Source organism: Gymnogyps californianus, chromosome 23, assembly GCF_018139145.2.
Source record: "Gymnogyps californianus isolate 813 chromosome 23, ASM1813914v2, whole genome shotgun sequence".
NCBI classification, from domain to species: Eukaryota; Metazoa; Chordata; class Aves; order Accipitriformes; family Cathartidae; genus Gymnogyps; species Gymnogyps californianus.
This window is the reverse complement of record NC_059493.1, coordinates 1,530,985-1,549,323: the sequence shown is the minus strand read 5'-3', so window position 1 is coordinate 1,549,323 and position 18,339 is coordinate 1,530,985. Positions and strand designations below refer to the sequence as shown.

Below are 18,339 nucleotides of genomic sequence, written 5' to 3'. Positions count from 1 at the left end.
ACGGCACCCACTTGGCACGGGAGCGGAGACGCAAGCTTATGCGTGGCAGTAAAATCCAGCCGGTGCCTTTTTGACCTACTGCCTGTCTGAGGTGGGAACAAAGGGCAGAGCCGAGGAAATTACAGGCGTGTAGATTTAGAGAGCAAAGGAAAGACCTGTGCGTGCAGCAGAGAGCAAGCCCTCCATGTCGTGAATTGCCTCGGGGGTGATGAAGGAAGGATGCTGCCAAGTTTAAAGGGAGCTACACTGCAATTTTGAGAGTGGCACCATCCCTTTCCTACAAATGCATGTATCCGGTTATACACATGAATTATTCTAATTATTCACACTACATCATGTGGTAGGATTTAATTGCAAACATGTGCTGACTTGAATAAAAATATATTTTAAAAAGGAGATTGATATATTGTGACTGCTTTAATAAAGTTTGTAGGAACCGAACGAAGAGCAATCACATTTCATGCCTCAGGGCATCAATTCTGCATCCTGCACACTTCTGGGATGGGGCTCTGGCACTCGCTCCAGCACGGCCGAGTGGCACAGCTCAGCCCCTTAGCAGCAGGGATGGCCCAGAAACCTCCTGAAAGAAGGGGTTAAAACAGACCCATGCAGGCTTCAGGCAGAGGCTGCACTCTGGGGCTGATGTAGTCAGATGGCAGAGGGGAGAGACTCACTTGTACTGGGATGCCAAGAGCTGGTATGGGCAAGAAACAAGGTACCCTGGCCCGGGACGTCTCTGCTGCTGGCACCTCCCTGCAGAAACAGATTCCCTCGACTAAGCCCTGGCCAAGCCCCACCCTGAGGAGGAAGCCTGGTCCGACACAGCCTGGCACAAAGCCCTGGCACCCGCTCCTTTCCCTCCTGCTCGCCTCCCCTTTTAAATCGTCCCACTGCTCCCCCCTCCGCAATTCTTCCCGCCCCTGCCACCCAGGGATGCATTTTTGGCAGCTCTCGCCATGCCCCCAGCCACGAGCACCATGCTGTCCCAGCCTCTCCGGGGACCCACACTCCCCAAGGACCCCACGAGGCATCGGGGCGTCGTGGGGCCAGGAGCACGGGGTGCAGCAAGGCGCCTTGCGGGCTCGCATGCTGCGGAGCCAGGGTTACCATGTGATGCTCACGGTTGCTATGGAAACGGTGGTTTCTCACAAAAAGACGCATAAATAGTCTCCGAGCCTCCCCGGAGCGCGGTCCGCGCTGCCAGGCTGTGGGCACTCCGAAAGTCGGGGGGTTGCTGCTGCCCTGCCCCACGGGTCGGTGCCAGGGCTGCACCGCAGCAGGAGCCGATGCGGGGGGAGAAGCCGGAGAGCAGCTCCCGCACAGCCTTTCTCTGCAATTACAATGAGGACGCCACATTTATTTTTGGATAAGCAGGACCTACTTTTTCCTGTGGCTCCCTAATAACATACAAAACAGTAGGAAGCGAGTCAAGCTGAATCCCGTGCCTGCAGCTCGTAGCCTCTGGTACTTTGCATAATCAGGGCTTGTCATTCCCCATCAGCTTCAGCTCAGAAGCCCAAAAGGCAAAGCCATGTAAGGTGGCAACGAGCTTAGAAGAAGCCTTCAGAGAACAAATCTGTCCATCACTGATGGGGGATTATTTTAATACTGGATTCCTTGATAAAAGCCTGCACGCTGGCCTAGCTGGCTAAGCTAAAGCACCTCTTACCAAAACCAGCTTCAGCCTCAACAGCACTAACCCCAAATCAGTTTAATGTCACTGCTTGCTTGCCGACAGCACTAAAAGCTCCCTGCCCAGCAAAGGTTAACAAAGTTAGCGACAGCAGAAGCAGAGATGCTTCTGGTTATCCTCGCTGTCATCCAAGCTCCCGATATTTGCCAGCCAGAGCTGCCTCACTGAGTGCCACCCGGTGAGGATTTATAGGAGTCCAGGTCTCCCCGAGGCAGCCAAGCAGCGCTGGCGAGGAGCCCTCCCTACTTGTAATGATTGATGGACTCTGTTCCCTTCAGCTACAGCTCCCCTGCTATAGCAGAGCTTTTTGTAATCAATGAAATGATTTAGAAACAAGACACCAGGAATGCAAATGCTTTGTATCTAAGTCCCCTAGTTAGCATGGAGCAGCTAAACCCCTGGCCTAATTTAATTGCACATCCAAATTCCACATCCTTTAAAGGGTATCAGCAGATTTCATTAAACTTCTTCATATTATCGTGTAATCTGTCAATTAGCTTTGTGTGCAACAGCAAACAACAAGGAGCTTTATCTTAAGTAAAACATCAAACATTTACATCCCTCCTACAACCTTTGCTTTTTCTTTGCCCATCCTTGATTTAAAAAAGAAAAAACACAACCCTTCTTTTGTTTGCATTTGTTCTCTTCTAAGAAGCAGAAGCATCTCCCATGCTCATCCACATGGAGCAGAGGCATGCTGGACTTTTCAGTCAGACCTGCCTTGTATTTGGGAGCATTTCAGCAAGCCACTCAGATAATTCATGCTTCATTTTCCCCTCTGGGAAAAAAACCCACAACACTATTCTGTCCCTTACCAACAAATGAGCAATGAGAAATGGTTCGTCAGTGCCCATTGTAGCGCTCCAGCTCTGCGTGTGAAAAGGTCTCCAGAAACGCAAACTATTCTATTTTCATCAGTGAGAAATTAAACTGCTGTTGCAGAAGGGCCGGAGTCAGGCATGCTCCAGGCTGGGCACTGGCTGCTCCTTTCAGAGACTGGCTCTGACTCCAGGGTTTGGAAAGGTCTCCCTCTCTCTGCATAGTCTGGGGACTCCTATTCATACAGTATTTATTGGGCATCCCCTGTGGTACCGAGAAGCAATAGAAAGGCATTAAAACAAGTTAATGTGTTTCATACTACATCAGTTTTCAAAGTGGGGTTTGTAAGTTATCCCTCAGTCATGGCCATCAGCCTTCCTTTCTGGCTAGAGAGGAAATAAGGCTGAAAAATGCTTTTCATATGTTCTGCAAAACCAAAAAAATCCCTGTGCTTTGGTAGGGGCAGGAAAATACCTTTGTATCATGCGCACACAGATCCAAAACTTCTGAAAAGGTGCTGACTTCTCCAAAAAAGCGGACTGGAGGCGTCTCAGCTATACCGCCTACCAGAAGCAAAGAGGTCAAGACCTGGTGGTAGAGGATTTCTGAGAAACAGGAAAGCATCCATCAGGTAACACCAAATTCCCAAAGTAAAGCATCACCTGGTACAATCAGAGCCAGACGAGAATGAAATGCCCATTAAAACATGACTTATTCCTGAGAAGACTGAATGTAACGGGGTTCACCATGATCTGCATCAACTGGCAGAGATGATATGAAACAGCCCCATGACCTCCTCAGCACAAACAGCGACAGAGCTCGCTCTGAAACCGTAACAGAGCTTGGTAATTTGAAAAAGCCTGACATACAAACCAGCCTGCATTGCAGAAAGAGACTGTGAAACTCCTGAAGAGTTTCACAAATACGAATTAGCAAAGACAACTGTAGATGGCACAGAGAACTCGATTCCATCCTGCTTTGCAATGTCATTTCTTGCCTGGTGTTGGAGCAGTGCACTAAAAATCAGATCCTCACGTCCCTCTGTCTTCACGCCCTGTCCAAGCACTACCCGGTCCCCGCACGCGGGGATCCCCCGTGAGCCCCCAGCTCCCCTGGGAGCGGGTGAGCGCAGCACCGCAGAGTGCGGGGGGCCGCAGCCCGGTGCCTCCCCACCTCAGCACGGCAAGCTGAAATTGCAGTAAAAACGTCTGACAATTAAAGAGAGAAAATAACAGGTCCCCACACTCTGCGTGGCTCCTGTCCCTGCCAGACTCCTGTGAACTACAGCCGCGTGCTTGAAAATTAGACGGATTAATTATTGCTACAATTAGTAGTACCGTGAAGCATCTCTGGCGGCAGGAAGTAATATTGTCATAAACTTGTATAATCACTCAATATTTTCAAATGAGCAGTTGGATCCACAGTTATCATGACGATTTCACCAGTGACATTGTAGGATGGAAAACACAAAATTAATTAACTAGTTTTCATTTTAAGTCAAGCTAAACTCTGGCTCCCTCTGCCACATGCCGTCACTGAAGCCAAGACTCTGTAAAGCTCAAAGAGGCAGTAAGCGTGGATGTGGAAGACACCAGCGTCCTGTGGTGCACGGTTACGGCTGAGAGCAGGTGAAATGCTCCCGGGGTTCAGCCCAGCTCTGACCACAGGAACTCAAGTGCCACTCGCGAGCACCGTGCGTGGTCTGGCGTGATCCCGGTGTGGCTCTGGCCACCCCCCCACGCACCTGCGTGGCCACAGGAGCAGCCCGGGCTGTGAAGAACCATGCCAGATCTGCGGCCACCCCGCTGCTGTGGCACCCAACCGCGGAGCCTGCGCGGCTGTCGGACGCGCCGGGGGCACGTGCATCCACACATGAACACTTCGACTTATTTTTTTGCACGGTGGGAAGGAAAAATCCCGCTAATCGTTCCAGTCTCCCGCTTGTTCACCAAGAGCGTGCAGGCGCGTCCACGGACCCCAGCGCGTTTCAAGGCACGGGCACGACGGGCAGCACCTCCACGCTGCGATCTGGATCGAAGCCCAGGGCTCGGGCTGGCCGCGCTGCACCCACGCATCCACGTGCACAGAGGCCATGCAAGTTTCTGCCTCTCTTACTAATACCATCAGCTCACATGTGCTTATTATATTTCAAATAATAGAGGAGCTTGCACGGCATCCCATACAACAGGGGGTTTAACCGATTAATTTATGGCTTCAAAAGCAGTGGGTGTTCAATTCCACCCTGTTCCTGGGGTTTCTGACAAGCCACTCTGGGTGCTGCAGATCCAGCGCTCAGAGCTTTTCCCATTTTCTTTATGTAATTTTGAAACCAGTGCATGCCTCATCTTCACAGCTAGCTGCTGGGTGTCATGTCTGTGGCTGTATCCTTCAAGATAGCTTTAAATACCAATGTCTCACTTTGCCACCAAGTCCACCCACTGTTTTTAAGCAGCTGGATCAAATTTAGGAGCAGTTTTAAGTTCACAGTGCAGTTCCCTGCGTCTCCTAGTGTTGATACCGCTTTTTGAGAGCCACGCGTGCAGCTCCTTCACACCCAGCTCATGGGCAGTCAGGGCCTTGTTCAGGTACCCTGTGTGATACACAGACAAGTAATATGTATGTGATATATAAGCAAGTAGATCAAAGGGGAGACAGGTGACACCTCAAGTGCAGAGGCTGATATACTGGAAAGGTTTATTTATACTCTCCCGCCTTGAGGATTTGTTTCACCAACAAACATCTATTGGCAAGAAGCAGGTCCAAGCTTAACTACATCTTCTACCCCATTTCCCCTTTAACAAGACAAAATAAATGTATTTCTGCTTTGGAATTAAGAGGAGCAATATTCTTCTCCCCCATCGCTTTCCAAATGAAGCTCCTGAAAGCCCTTTTTGAAGCTTCCCGGTTGCATTTCCAGACCTGCTCCCCCTCTGTGCTCTGGAGAAATGGATTAAACGAGCCCTTTGAAGTGCCGCTGCTTGTGAGCCGCTCTGGGGCGAGCTCGGCTCAGCTTTTTGTCGTGTCCTGGAAGGAGGACAGCAACCACCACTTGCCTTCCGATGTCCCTCTCATCCCACAGATGCCAAGGGGAGACGGGGCTGGAGCCAACACACATGCCCATGTGGGACATGGCGCTCTCCCATGGCAGCCCTCGCCACCCACCGTGCACCCACCTGCAGCCACCACCTCCGTCCGAAACCGACGCCCAGCTCGAGAGCAAGCCCCTCGCAACCAGTGTGAACCCTCTCCCTCCTGCCGCATCCCCGTCCTCTGCTCGGCGCATCTGCCCGGCACGAGGGCAGCACCCCGCAAGCCGTCCCATCCGCCCGGGCGCCCTGCAGCGCTGCACGGCCAGTGACCACCTGCACAGGCGCCTGCAGTAACACTGCCCGGGGGGACCGACCCTACCTTACCCACAGGCCAACAGGCCCTTGACTTGGCGTCACCAGATCTGCAAAGCCTCGCAGAAACTCCCAGGACCAAACCTGGCACACGCGGGCAAAACGCTGTCACGGGGCGAACGCTGCGCCGCATGCGTGAATTCCCCTGCACGCGGAGCCTGACAGCCAACGCAGGCTAAGCCACCCGTGTCCCCTGCCAGCACATTAAAGGCCTAAAAGCTGTCAAGCATTGCACAACAGGCAAGTTTTAATATTGAGAATATTCATCTCCAGCCATTTCTAGTTAATGGAACAAAGCAAACTGTCGAGAAAAATGGGAACATTACAGTAAAAACAACAACAAATTAAACTCTAATGCAATTAGAGAGCAATTAGGGATCTATCCTCTGGGAGCATTTTGGAACTCTGGGTCTTTCTCAAAAATCTGATCTCTCTGCAACTTTATTTCTTTCTAATTAATAAATGAAGAAGCGAATGGCATGGATGGCTCCCCCTCAGTCCCCTGCAAAATGCCATCTCCTGCTCTGCAGGAGCAGGTGGTGGTGGCAGGTAGAAGCGTTCACACCTCCGAGCTGAGGAGAAATGCAGCTGTCAGCAGAACAAGGCGCAACGGCAGGGAGAACAGAAATCACCGCCTGTGTCTGTTGCAAGTGACCAGAAACACAGAGACCCAAATGCTCTTGTGCAAGAGCCAGGCTGAGCAGGCACAAGCCAACAGCAGAGCATGAGCGACCCTGGAAAACCCTTTGTTTTCCTACACACAGCTCCCACAAAAGCCACAGCCCAGAAAAATACGTATCTAATTCCTCTTGACTTTTTAAACTTACCCATGTATATGCCTATAGATAAGCACCCACTTAACCAAAATGCTGAGGTACGCTGCAGAAAGGAGCAGGACACCCTTTGGGCATCGGTCTCTGCTGCACCCTGGGCAAGGCACAAGGAGCCTTCAGCAGCCCACGGTGGCACGGGTGCCCCACGACCTGCGCACTGCCTGGGCTCGCCTCTCCGCCACCCCAGCAAGTCTGGAAAGGAGCGTTTGGCACATCCTTCCCTGGAGGGCAGGGGACATTGAGTGTGGTGCCAACAAAGTGCCAAAGAAATTGCAGGAGAACTGAAACGAAGGGGCGAAGATGCACCATCCCATTCAGCCAGTGCCTCTCGAGCCTCATCCACAAGCTGCCTGAAGGTCACAGCTGCAAAACTGACACAGCAAAGCCTGGCTCTGTTAAACCTTCCTTCAGGGGATGCAAACACAGTAAACACTCTCTGCGGAGGAGAAGATGGCATGGCACGGAGGAAAGCCTTCCTCCTCATTTCCTGAAGCTGCTGCTATTCCTGGGGGCAGCCCCGTCTGTACTATGCAACTCCAGTACTTTTCAGCAAGGGGTGTTTTTCACACTTTGTAAGGAATAATAAAGCTTCCATATGTCCTGCTACCTGCTTGGCAGCTGACAGGGAGATGACCCCCTCTGCATTCAGCCGGGGAAGGCACCTGTGCAACGGAGGGAGGTGGGAGCCTTGCCCTTCACCCGTTTCTGTACCCAAATCCACCCTTGGGAACACCAGTGGCCCCGTTTTGGCCTAGAAATTGGCCCAGTTCTGTTCTCTCAAACCAGTTCTGGATCTCAAGTCACACCTCTTTCCTTGGGAGCTTAACCCAGATAAAGCGAGACACCCAGATCTGACAGCGCCCAGGCCACGCGGTGCAAGGATCAGCCAGGACCAGCCCCAGGAGTCCCAGCCTTGCCTGGCCGTCTCAGACCCTGCAGCGATCTCCGAGGGGCTTCTGGGAGCCCTCCCGACTCTGAAGAATACCTTGCAATGAAAAAGGTCTGATTAGAGACTCACGGGTCTGAAAAAGATGCCAACTTTTGGTCAAAAGTTGCTTCTTGCAAAGGAATAATTCTCAAAAAATCCCCACTATTATTGCCTACATTTGATCACTGATGCGGGGGATGAGGGCTGTTTTTTGGTGGGCTTGGGGATTTTCTTCTCCCCCGAACAGCAAAACCCTTGCAGGGAGGGATGATAAATCCATAGCTGGACCAGACTGGCCATCAGCATTCCGGGGTAAATCTCTGGGCACAAAATCAGGAGGGGGAGTTAGGTGGTGCAGTGCTGTACACCGAGCCATAAATCCCCCAGAAAGAGAAAGCTGGGCTGCTCACTGGGAGTAAGGTGCTAAGTCAGCAAGGATCAACTGGCTGCACCAATTCCTTTGCAAACTGGAAGCAGCAAGTAAACCAGATTCAGGCAAATATCAGGAAAGCATCTCCATACATAGACAACACCTTTTCAAGAAGGGCTAGTGAGCAATGCTGTGAATAGCTAGGGAGGCCTGTCAGGGGTGTAGTATGGGCTCTATAGCATACCTGGGGAAGTGGAAACGCAGCAGCACTCCACCTCTTCTGGGCTATTTCAGCACAGGAGAGGGCAAAGCAGGGCAGAAAAGCCTGAGGGAGGAAGGCTGGATGCAGGAGGAAAGTTAAGACAGCGCAACTCAGAGACAAATGAAGTGACTTCTGAAACATGCACACCCAAGTCGGCCAGGTACATGCAGAAATGGGGTGCAAACTGCTACGTATGGACAAGGATTCGTTATTTGGAGTGACTCAGAAGTGACTAAGAATGATCAGATAAAATCAGTTGGGACAGGTGGAAATCAATCCAAATTTTGGAACAGTCCCACCCCAGGATGTGGCCAGAAGGCAGGATCCTCCCCAGGGAAAGGGATGCAGGAGGTGCCAGAGCCGGTGCAGGGGCACTGGGATTATGAGGTTTACAATCGACAGGTCTACGCTGCTCTGGGAGTAATAAAGGATTCCTGCCCTCCTGCTTCTGATAAAATCGAGGGGAAAGACCCATTTTTACTGTAGAAAGCTCCTGTGGTGCCCCTCCCTCCCGTCCCTTCCTACAGTAGATGAGTCACTGTCTAGAACCTTTATTAAAATACCTCTTACAAAATTGTTTATCAAGTCCCTGCCATGCCCCGCCCCACAGCACAGTGCAAGGAGAAATAGCAGGAGATGCTCCAGGTCACTGTCCCTTTCCTGTGGAATGATGAGAGCCCCAAAGCTGAAACCCCTCCGTCCAGTACCCCCCTTTCCAAGCTGTCCCTCTCCAGCAGCAACCCCATGTTTCCCCGGGCTCACCTCTTACATTCCAGAGCCGGTTGTTTGTTTTGCAGATGGATTGCACGTGCTCATGCGAGAGCCAACAGCACAATCTCATGCAGAAAATGCAGACTGGTGATTTTTAACTGTCTCCTCAAGGCTTTGCAAACCTTGTTCTTCACCCAATACTGCACGCTAAGGTCACTTCAACATCAGAGGAGGGCAAAAGGAGCGTGTGGCTGCCCAAAGGGCAGCAATCGGAGCATGTTTAACATCAGGAACTGAAGGGGCACTGCCCAGGTCTGGTATCACTAATCAATGGATACGGATCGCCAGCAATTTAGACAGCTCAAGGGTCAGTTACTAGAGATCTTTCATGCAGCCCAAAACAGCAGTCACCTCGCTCATGCTGCATAAGGGACAGCTTTTGCTTAGGCTCTCGGCCTACGGACAACTCCAGTGCAACACGTGGGGTCAGCCAGCCCCATGGAGATGCACAGACCGATCCCCCTTCGCCGGCAACGAGCAGCCGTACAGGCTGGCAGCTGCTTTCCCGTGGGTGCTGCAGTGAGTCGGGTCAGGGCTGTCCCCAGGGATGGCAGCCCCAGCCCCCTATGCTCAGCTGCCTCCCTGGAAACGTGCTTTTGCGCTCTAAGCGGTGCTGACTTGGGAAGTTCTCCAAACTTCCCAAACAACAGAGAGAATAGGCTTGTTTTCCTGCATCTGCAGACGTCCATGCAGCTCTAGGAGCTCCCGTTCCCACGCTGGCCTGTGGGGATGCCTGCGCAGAGTCCGTTCAGTAAAAGCACCCCCAGTTTCCACTGACTGTCCGGCCCAGGGGCTGCCTCTCAGGGGATGCTCACACCAAGAGGCCTGCCTGGCTGCGGCCACCGGCTCACGCAGCGTTCAGTAAAAACTCCACGGGGAAAATATCCTAACGCCTGGCGCGGGGCTGGACCACTCGCACAGCATACGCTGGTCACCTCTGACCTCCCGCCGCGGGTCCGGGGGTGGCACAGCTGGCACAGGCACCAGCTCCCCCGCAGCGGGGGCCGGGTCGGACCCCGATCACGGGCTCCCCCTCCGCAGCAGCGCTTGCATTACCAAAACGGCTCCAGCAGCCTCGCCGCACCTGGCAGCCGATCCCAGCGAGCGTAACAGATCACCTCCCACTGCTCTCCCACAAACACTGTTATTAAACAGCTCTGATTTCCCAGTAAAGTTTCCTCCAACTCTAATCAACAGATTCAAGCAACAAGCAACACGCAAGCCGGCAGGGATGGGTCGGTACCTTTGTGCCGCTGGCCGGGCTGACGCGCCGAGGACAGCGGAGCTGCTCCAGCGATGCTGCCAGGGAAGGCGCACGCTGGAGCTGCGAGCACGGCTCTCCTCTCCCCACCAGCTCTTCCAGCAGCCCAGGCCAACTGTGCTGGGAAGGCGCTGGGCGATTCTCCGCTGGCGCTCCAGCTCCACCCCTAGCAGCAGCGATTGGCTCCGCCGTGCTCTGCAAGGCTGCACTGGTCCCAGCAGCCTCCCTCCGCATCCAGCTCCTACTATCAGCTAGAGCTTCCCCAGGACCCATTCCCACGGCCCGAGACAGGCCCTGGTCTTGGGCAGACTTGGCAGGGCAGGGAAAGGCAGAGCTGCCCGACGCAGCCTAAATCAGAGCACCTGAGAGGGATTTTCCTCACTGTGAAAATATAAGGGTGTGCAAATCTGATTTGCAGGGCAGAGGCTGTGAAGGATATCACAGGCTCCAGGGGGAACGTATTTACTTCCAGATTCATACTTTTGCAGACGATGCGATTATTTTAATACCCTGGATTTATGGAGCGAGCACGCCTCGCGCTGCAGGCACCCGCCACGCGCAGCACCGAGGGACAGCGGAGGCAAGCCCCCCACACGGGGATGAAGGGCAGGAACAGCTTTCTCAGGGCAGTGGCCAGAGGAAAGCAGATACCAAAGGGAATGGGATGGGTTCACCTTCAGCCAAAGGGTCGTTACGGCCTCCCTTAGGCAGGACTGATGGGATGCAGAAGGCCAGAGGCAGAGCAGAGGAGGGAAAGGCAATAAACAAGGGAAGGAGAAATCGGGGGGATGCAGACCCCTGCAAACCATGCGCGATGAGGGACAATACAGCACCACGCACACATGCCCAGGAGTCTGTAATGCACAGCCAGGCTTAAACCAAACTGATCTCCCCACTCTGAAATCCAGTAACAGCTGAATCTAGAAAGAGAGCGGACTTTCCTTATTTTTTGTGCACAATATCCTCCAGGCAAAGCCACTTCAGAGTTCAGACTGAAAGTTCTGAAAACCAGGGTGTAGATGAGCACAATCTCATACACCTTCCCTCTGCCAACGCAAAACTTCAGAGGCAATGTCATCGCACTGCCCTCCTTTCTGCTTATAACAAAATAAGGAGGGCGAGGACCAGCTTGGTACCACAGAGGGTTTCTGTCCCAGCTTTGCTGAATCGGCAGGCACCTCATTTGCCAGCACATGAGCCTTACTACTTGCACGTTAGGTAAGAAATGGGGACATGATGGAGCAGAGAGAGGTTGTGCTCCAAGCCTTGTGAGGTGATGCACACGCAAACAACAAGGGGAAAGGCAGTTAATCTGGCTCTGCTCCGCCTCCCTCTGCTCCCATAACATCTCTCAGCAGGGATGAAGGTGCTGGGTCTCTGCAGGGGAGGGGAGATATCTCAAAGGTCTTTGCAGCTCAAGGCAGTAGGTGGTTGCACCCTGGAGGAACTGGGGGATACTCGTCTCACATGCTGAGATGTGGAAAGACTCCTTTATGCCTTCACTTCCAAAGCCAGGTAAAACCAAGCATGCTTCATTCCCCTTCCGAACATTTGGCTAATCAAAGCAATTACAGGCCTCCCCCTTTTCTCACAAAAGAGCTCTGCTGTCTAGGTATCACCTTTGCCAGAGCCTGATAAAAAGTGCTGTATCTTAAGCAACACACTTTATTGGAAAGCGTATGTTGCATACATAACATAATAGCAAAATCTGACTGGTACCCTGGGTGAGAGGTCTCCAGGCACTTACAGGTCAGCTATGGCTGATGGTCACTAAGGGGGGGGTGTCTGCAGTACGTTTAAGAAGTGAGTCTATTTAGTTTGATTTGTTTCTATTAAATATACTTCGCGGACAGTCTTAGGGATTTTGTTTGTGCAAAGCAGCTGGCTGAGCCACACTGCTGCACTTCTGCTATCGGGTATCTGGAGCCTCACCTAGATGGTGAAATGGACTTTAAATCACCCTCTATCACACAAACATTAAAAAGAAGAGAAAAGACTTCACCAGCAATTTTTCCATTTCCAGCTTAATCTGCTTGACAGCAGTTTTACAAACTATCTGCGCTGTGATGCTTCATGATCCTGCTTGGCTCTTTAGCTGTAAAAAAAGTAACTGCTAAGAAGCATTTAAGCCATGCATCTAAGCCTCCAAAATTGACACGAGCTCCTTAGAGCTGCCACCTGGAACCTCAGATACTTCAGTGCTAAGGGCAGATCAGACAATATTTGCAATGATGCAGCTGCCATCCAGGGAAGAGATATTTCTTAAATCTCTTCCTCACTTTTTTTTTAGGATTATATAATTCCCAGGAGCATCCCATGCTCCCTCGTAATGGCAGCATCAGCACAAGAAATGTTGGAAACAACTTACAAGTTAATAAATCCTTTAAAATTTTTCAAGGTGCACCCTCTCACCATCTAGCACACTCACCCTGTCTGTCGCAGAACGCTAACTGCCTTTCTTCATGTTCGCCTGTGGCTCCTTGACCCGGTGAGCATTTTGGGATGCTGCCTGTTCCCCAGCCACCAGAAAGGGACACGAGGGTGTTCACGCACTGCACCGTTGCTGGAAGGAGCTCTGTGCCAGCATCCAGCGGCAGCTTCAGGGGCACTCAGCTGCCTTGCGGATATGGCTGCGGGGCCAGACCACCCTGTCACCCCAAACACAGGCAGCTGGGGAATCCCCAGGCCAGTCCAGAGACCGAGATCTGCACTCTCGGCAGAGAAATGAACGGAGATAACCAAACCCTGGAGGAGCAGGCTGTACGGCTCCCCGCCGGCCAGGAGAAAACACGCCTGCCGTGCGGAGGCTGCTCCTACCATGCGGGGACCAGGAACCCTTCCTCTCCCTGGGGCTGCAAAGCCCCAGACACTCCCCAAGATCTCCCCAAGAGCCTGGCAGCGTCCCCGCGGCGCTGGCTCGGTGTGCCAGCACAGCACAGCTCCGGGGGGCCCACGCAAGGCACCCTGGACAAAAATGCCTCTGAGCAGAACTCTCTTTTGCAGAAAATAACGGCAAGAATGAGTAATTCGTTACCACCCTCCTTTGTGCCAAACAAACAGGCTGCCCCATGGCTCTCCCCGATAGACTTGGGCAGCCTTGGCTTTGAACAAAGTGCAGCACTGGAAAATTCAGCTTTTGCTCCATCCCAGCACCGTGCCAGGGCTCAGGAATGTGTTTACTGGCCCTGAGCTGGGCTAACTTTGGAACAACCTGAAACGCATCAAAACATGGAGCTGTAAAGCAGCAGCTGTGATTGATTAATCACAGTAGTGAAGCTGAAGCGTTTGATCATTTTCAAAAGCTCTTTAACATCTTATTCTCCAAAGAAGGAGAGCTTGCCGCAGCCACGGAACAAAGCAGAGCACAAACGAGGGTCGTTTTCTCCTGGGAGAGGCTCTGGACAGGCTGTGCTGCCTCGTACGGTGCCTCTGAGAAGCAGGAGATCAAGACAGATGAGTGAACTCACCAAGCTGCCGCCGGCTGGGAAGGAAACAGCCTGACTGACATCTCGGGCCGGGTTCTCAAGATGTTCACGTGCCACCTGCACGGGGAGACCACTCGCCAGCATGCACGGCCTGACCCTGCACAGGCTGCAAGCCCTCAGCGGCTGTTTACAGACCCTGAGCCTGATGCACACAGCATTGCATGAGCCAGCAAGGGCATTTTTCCCCCTCAGAGCAGCCCAGTCAGGCCAGGTCCAGCCTGTTTCCGTCGGTGGGCACTGTCTGGGAGACCTCTTTGCTCTCATACCCCATCACTGCACGTCCTCGCTGCCGGAGGGCTGCCCGGGACAGGAGCATACACAGCCCCTGCTAAAAATCCCAGCACACAAAGGGCATCAGTTACTCTCTGCCGCAAGAGGGAGGCACAAACCTTCCCCCACTTGCAGGGAGACACCGACAGCCCTGCAGCCAAGTGAATAATTTAATTTCCCATCCAACCTCCTCACCCAGAGGAAGCTTACCCTTCCTCTCATGCACATTACAGCTATGAAATATTTCAGATTCCTTGTATTTTTATGGGAACACTACATTTTTCCCTTCCAAAAAGAAAAAATCCATTTCTCTCTAATTTGACTCTGGTGGGCAGTCACATTGATTAATTTGCCTCTTCCACCAGCCCTGCTTCCTCCCAAAGGCCGAGCTAAGTGCTGTCCATAGCAAGCACATAGTACAGTAACCATCACCCCACAGGGCTGTTCAGCAAAATATTTTTCAACCACCAATTAAATACAGAACTGTTATCTGGTCAGCAATTAATCGGCATGAACCTCAGGGTGCGCAGGGAGCCAAGCCCCCCGCGGCGGTGCTACAGGAACAGCCCCCGTGCAGTACGGAGCTGCGGCACCGCACGGGTCTAGTTGCACGGGAGCCCCCAGCCCCGGGGCAGCAAACAGACCGATGCACCCGCTGAATCAGGGCCCTGCTGTGCACGGACGCAGCAAGGACAATGCAAGACACCTGCCCTGGTACCCAGAGGCTTTGAGCTTGCACCCTTGCATTCGCCTCTGCGCTGGCAACAGGAACGCCTCTTTGCAGGTGGATTCCTCTCCACATCAGTGCACTCAAGATACAAGAAACAGTCATTCAACTCTTGAATGTTCTCAGTTGCTTAGGCATGTCAAACGTGGTCATGCTGGTCCAGCCTAAAGCATACTTAATGAACACTTGGCATTTACATAGCATTTCATGCTTCCAGACCGGTGTGATTACCTGGAGTCCTGCAGCGATCTTCGCAGTGCTGAAGCAGGCTAAAGAGATGGACAACACAAACGCAAAAGCCCCGGAGAAGGGAGAGGTATGGCCTCGAGGTGTCTGAATAAACCCCGCACCCGTCACCTTCCTTCTCACCAGAGAAGATGAGCCCCTTGCTCTTCCAAACACCTCCAAGCAGATCTTGCTCACCAGCCAGGGGACAAGGGGCTCCCCAGTCCTCGTGCAGGAGGGTGTGAGGGTGACCCCAAAGCCCAGTGCCACGAGGCAGGGCACCTTCTGCACCGACGTGAGCATGCGTAGCTGGCGGGCTGGGCACCGGGCAGGCTCTGCTGCCAGCGCTGCTGCTAGACTTGTGACCTGACAAAAATGGAAACCAGACTTTCCCCAACAAAACACCGGGTCTGACTGCCTGCTACTAATCTACTGCTTTGCTGCAACATCCAGTTCCTGAGGCTTAGTGAATAATTATAAAAATCTCCAGAAATAAACAAGATTTTTGTCACAGCTGTAAGCACAGCTCCATGTTGCTTTGCTGCCCAGGAGAACACACCATTGCTTTGGTTCTCCTTTGTGCTAAGACCACACATTAGCACTATGGCAAGTGTGGAAGTGTAACTTGTGGCACGACGTGGCCAGAGGATGAATGAGAACCAGGCCCTGCAGGACAATAGTCCTGCCCTTGGTGTAAAAGCTCAGTTTGCCCCCCTTTCCCCAAGGGAGGAAAAAAAGAAACCCGCTGTCTTCAAAGCCATTTTCTTAATTAGCAGTCACTGCACAGGTCAAGGGGCATGGCAAAGGCACTGGGTGGAAGGGAAATAAGCAAAGTAAAATTAGTACTTAGTGTTTTCACAAGGCACAGGCAGGCACAGCTCCTGTGTGCATTCACAGCTCAGTGCCTGCACATCAGAGCATGTCAAAGGACACTGCAAAATCTGCCCAATCACATCATAACCAGGACTAGCTAGGTGTAGGTCACCTTGTCAGACAGAGGCGGGATTGCTGGAAGTAGCTGCATTTTGCACTTTAAAAATCTACTTTCTATCTCATTCCAGTAAAACAATTGACAGGTGGCGAATGCCACGCTGTCCAGGGGACTGCAAAGGACATTCTTCCAGGCCTTCCCCTGAAACGCCACTAATCGGACATCAGCCTGTGGATTCAGAGTGAATTCTGGAGAGAGGAGAGATGATGCTCTACTGTGCAATACAGCAACATCTGCTGTTCCTCTTGGCGTTTGCTATTTCCCTTCCCTCCCTTGGGCTATACTGTGTTATCCACGTTCGGTTTTCTGAGCTGACAGGCATGGGGGAGTGAAGAGGAGAGGAAACCGAAGGCAAAGGCAGTGTCACCTGCGCGTTGTTTATGAGACATCCTTGCAGCAAACTCTGCCTGAACTGGGACCTCGTTTCCAATGAGACGTGGGACAAACAAAGCTGCTGGCGCTCCCCCCTCCCTGGTGTGCCACCAGCGCAGGAGGCTGCAGGCAGGTGAAAGCTGCTGCACTCGCCAGAGCAGCCTCCAGCTCTGCTGCCACTCCTCTCCCAAACCTAATTCCCTTTGCCGGTTAGAGCAGAGATCGCAGATTGATGCAGAGCACAAAGCAGCACTGGCTCAGGGAGTGGCAGCTGCTCAGCATATCTGGAGAAAGGAGACATAGGCTGGAGCAAAGCTTTGTATCGGAGTTCACAAACCCTGCGGCCACGTGCACGCAGTATGAGGCCGCTCTTTTAGCGAGGCCAGGGTGCAAAGCTGAAGCAGGGCAAAATGGTACCCTAATTGTGCTGCCCCTATTTGTCCATCTCCTTCAGCAGTAGAGGATCTGCCCTGGGAGAAAACGCCACTTGGCATGACAGTAAGAGGCTCAGGCTCCAAGACCAGCACACTCAGGCTCTCCAGACAAGCCTCTGCAGTTCCCATCAGAAAGGCCTGTGCCTTGACCAGATGCTTTACACGCCTGCCCCGCACAAGGCTCTTTCTGCTCTGCCCTGCCGCTCCACAGGCGCCTGCAGACGCTCCCCAGCTTTCGCCTGGCAGAGCAGCGCTGCTGCAGCCTGTGGTCTTGCCCAGCTGCCTCGGGCGCAGCGAGGAGCCCACCCTCCGTGCACCGAGAGCAGCAGCAAGCAACCCTCCTTGGACCTGGGCAGTCCCTACTCCTTTGAGAGGGTAACAGCTCAGATTCTCTTCTGAGGCATGACGCCCTTTCGACTTCTCCTTCCCTGACATTCAGCAGTGAAATTAGAGCAGGCAGCAGCAGGTTTTTTGCAAAACAAAGTTTGCTAAGCGTGTTTAAAGTACTACGTGCTTCTTCACTGAGGTTTGTGGGCCCTTCTGCCAGCTCATGCTGTTTGAAACAACCTGAACTAGTGGCTGACCCTGGCTCCATCACACTGTTAAACATGCCTGCGGGATGTCCCTAGATAGGTTACTTTGATTTTGTTAGCTCATCCTCAACTGCAGTTTTTAATCCTCGGGATAACAAAAGGCTGAACTGTAGCCACCTTCCAGGATCTCAGACTCTGGCAGAGCATCTTTAGCTCTGTGCATAAGAATTGCAGCACCCAGGGAGCTTAAACAAAGAGCCCCAGGCAGCCCCAGCCTGAAACACTGGGAACAATGCCATCGTTCACAGAGAGGGGAAGATGTTTGGAAATGCAATTTCCGAGGTCACCTTTTATCATCCAGGCAAACCATAGGCACAGCGTAGAGCCTGAGCGCTGCTTTTGTCAGCCAAAGCCAGCACTGGGGACTTCCCGCAATTACAAAACAGCGGTCACCACATTTTCAACAGGTCCTCTCCCACCTCCCCGCTGCATGCCCCAGCAGCTGAACCCCAGATGATGCAGAGGGGAGCCAGGTGCCCACCAGGACTCTTGGCGAGGAATTTCAGTCCTGTCCCTGAGGACGTGAAGGCTTGGTCCGCTAATCTCAGAGGCTAAAATAATTTTACGCTCTCTTCTGAGAAATCCTCACAGCAAATCCTGGAAGATGCAGCGAGCCCAGACAGAAACATATTTCCCCTGTGGTTACCCTGATGTCTGACTGCCAGCACACAGACATGCAATTTGTGCCTCACTAGGCAAAACCCAGTGAAGTGTTTAACTTGACAACAGGAGCATTTCTCCGAACACTGCCACCTCAGCTGACCCCAGCACAACATCACAGGCTCCCCCAGCACTTCGCCAACACCCACTCCTGCAGCTGCCTGCAAGACTCCGCTTCCCAGCAATTGTTACCTCTATGCCAGTTCTGTAGGCGCCTCACATACTATATAGCATCCAGCAGTCC

At 52.6% G+C, this 18,339-nt stretch overlaps 1 protein-coding gene across 2 annotated transcripts in view; it reads right to left on the bottom strand.

Annotated features, from left to right (window-relative positions):
* The window catches only part of ZMAT4 (zinc finger matrin-type 4), a 113,163-nt gene that overhangs the window by 59,704 nt on the left and 35,120 nt on the right, over positions 1-18,339 (bottom strand). The window lies entirely within an intron of this gene.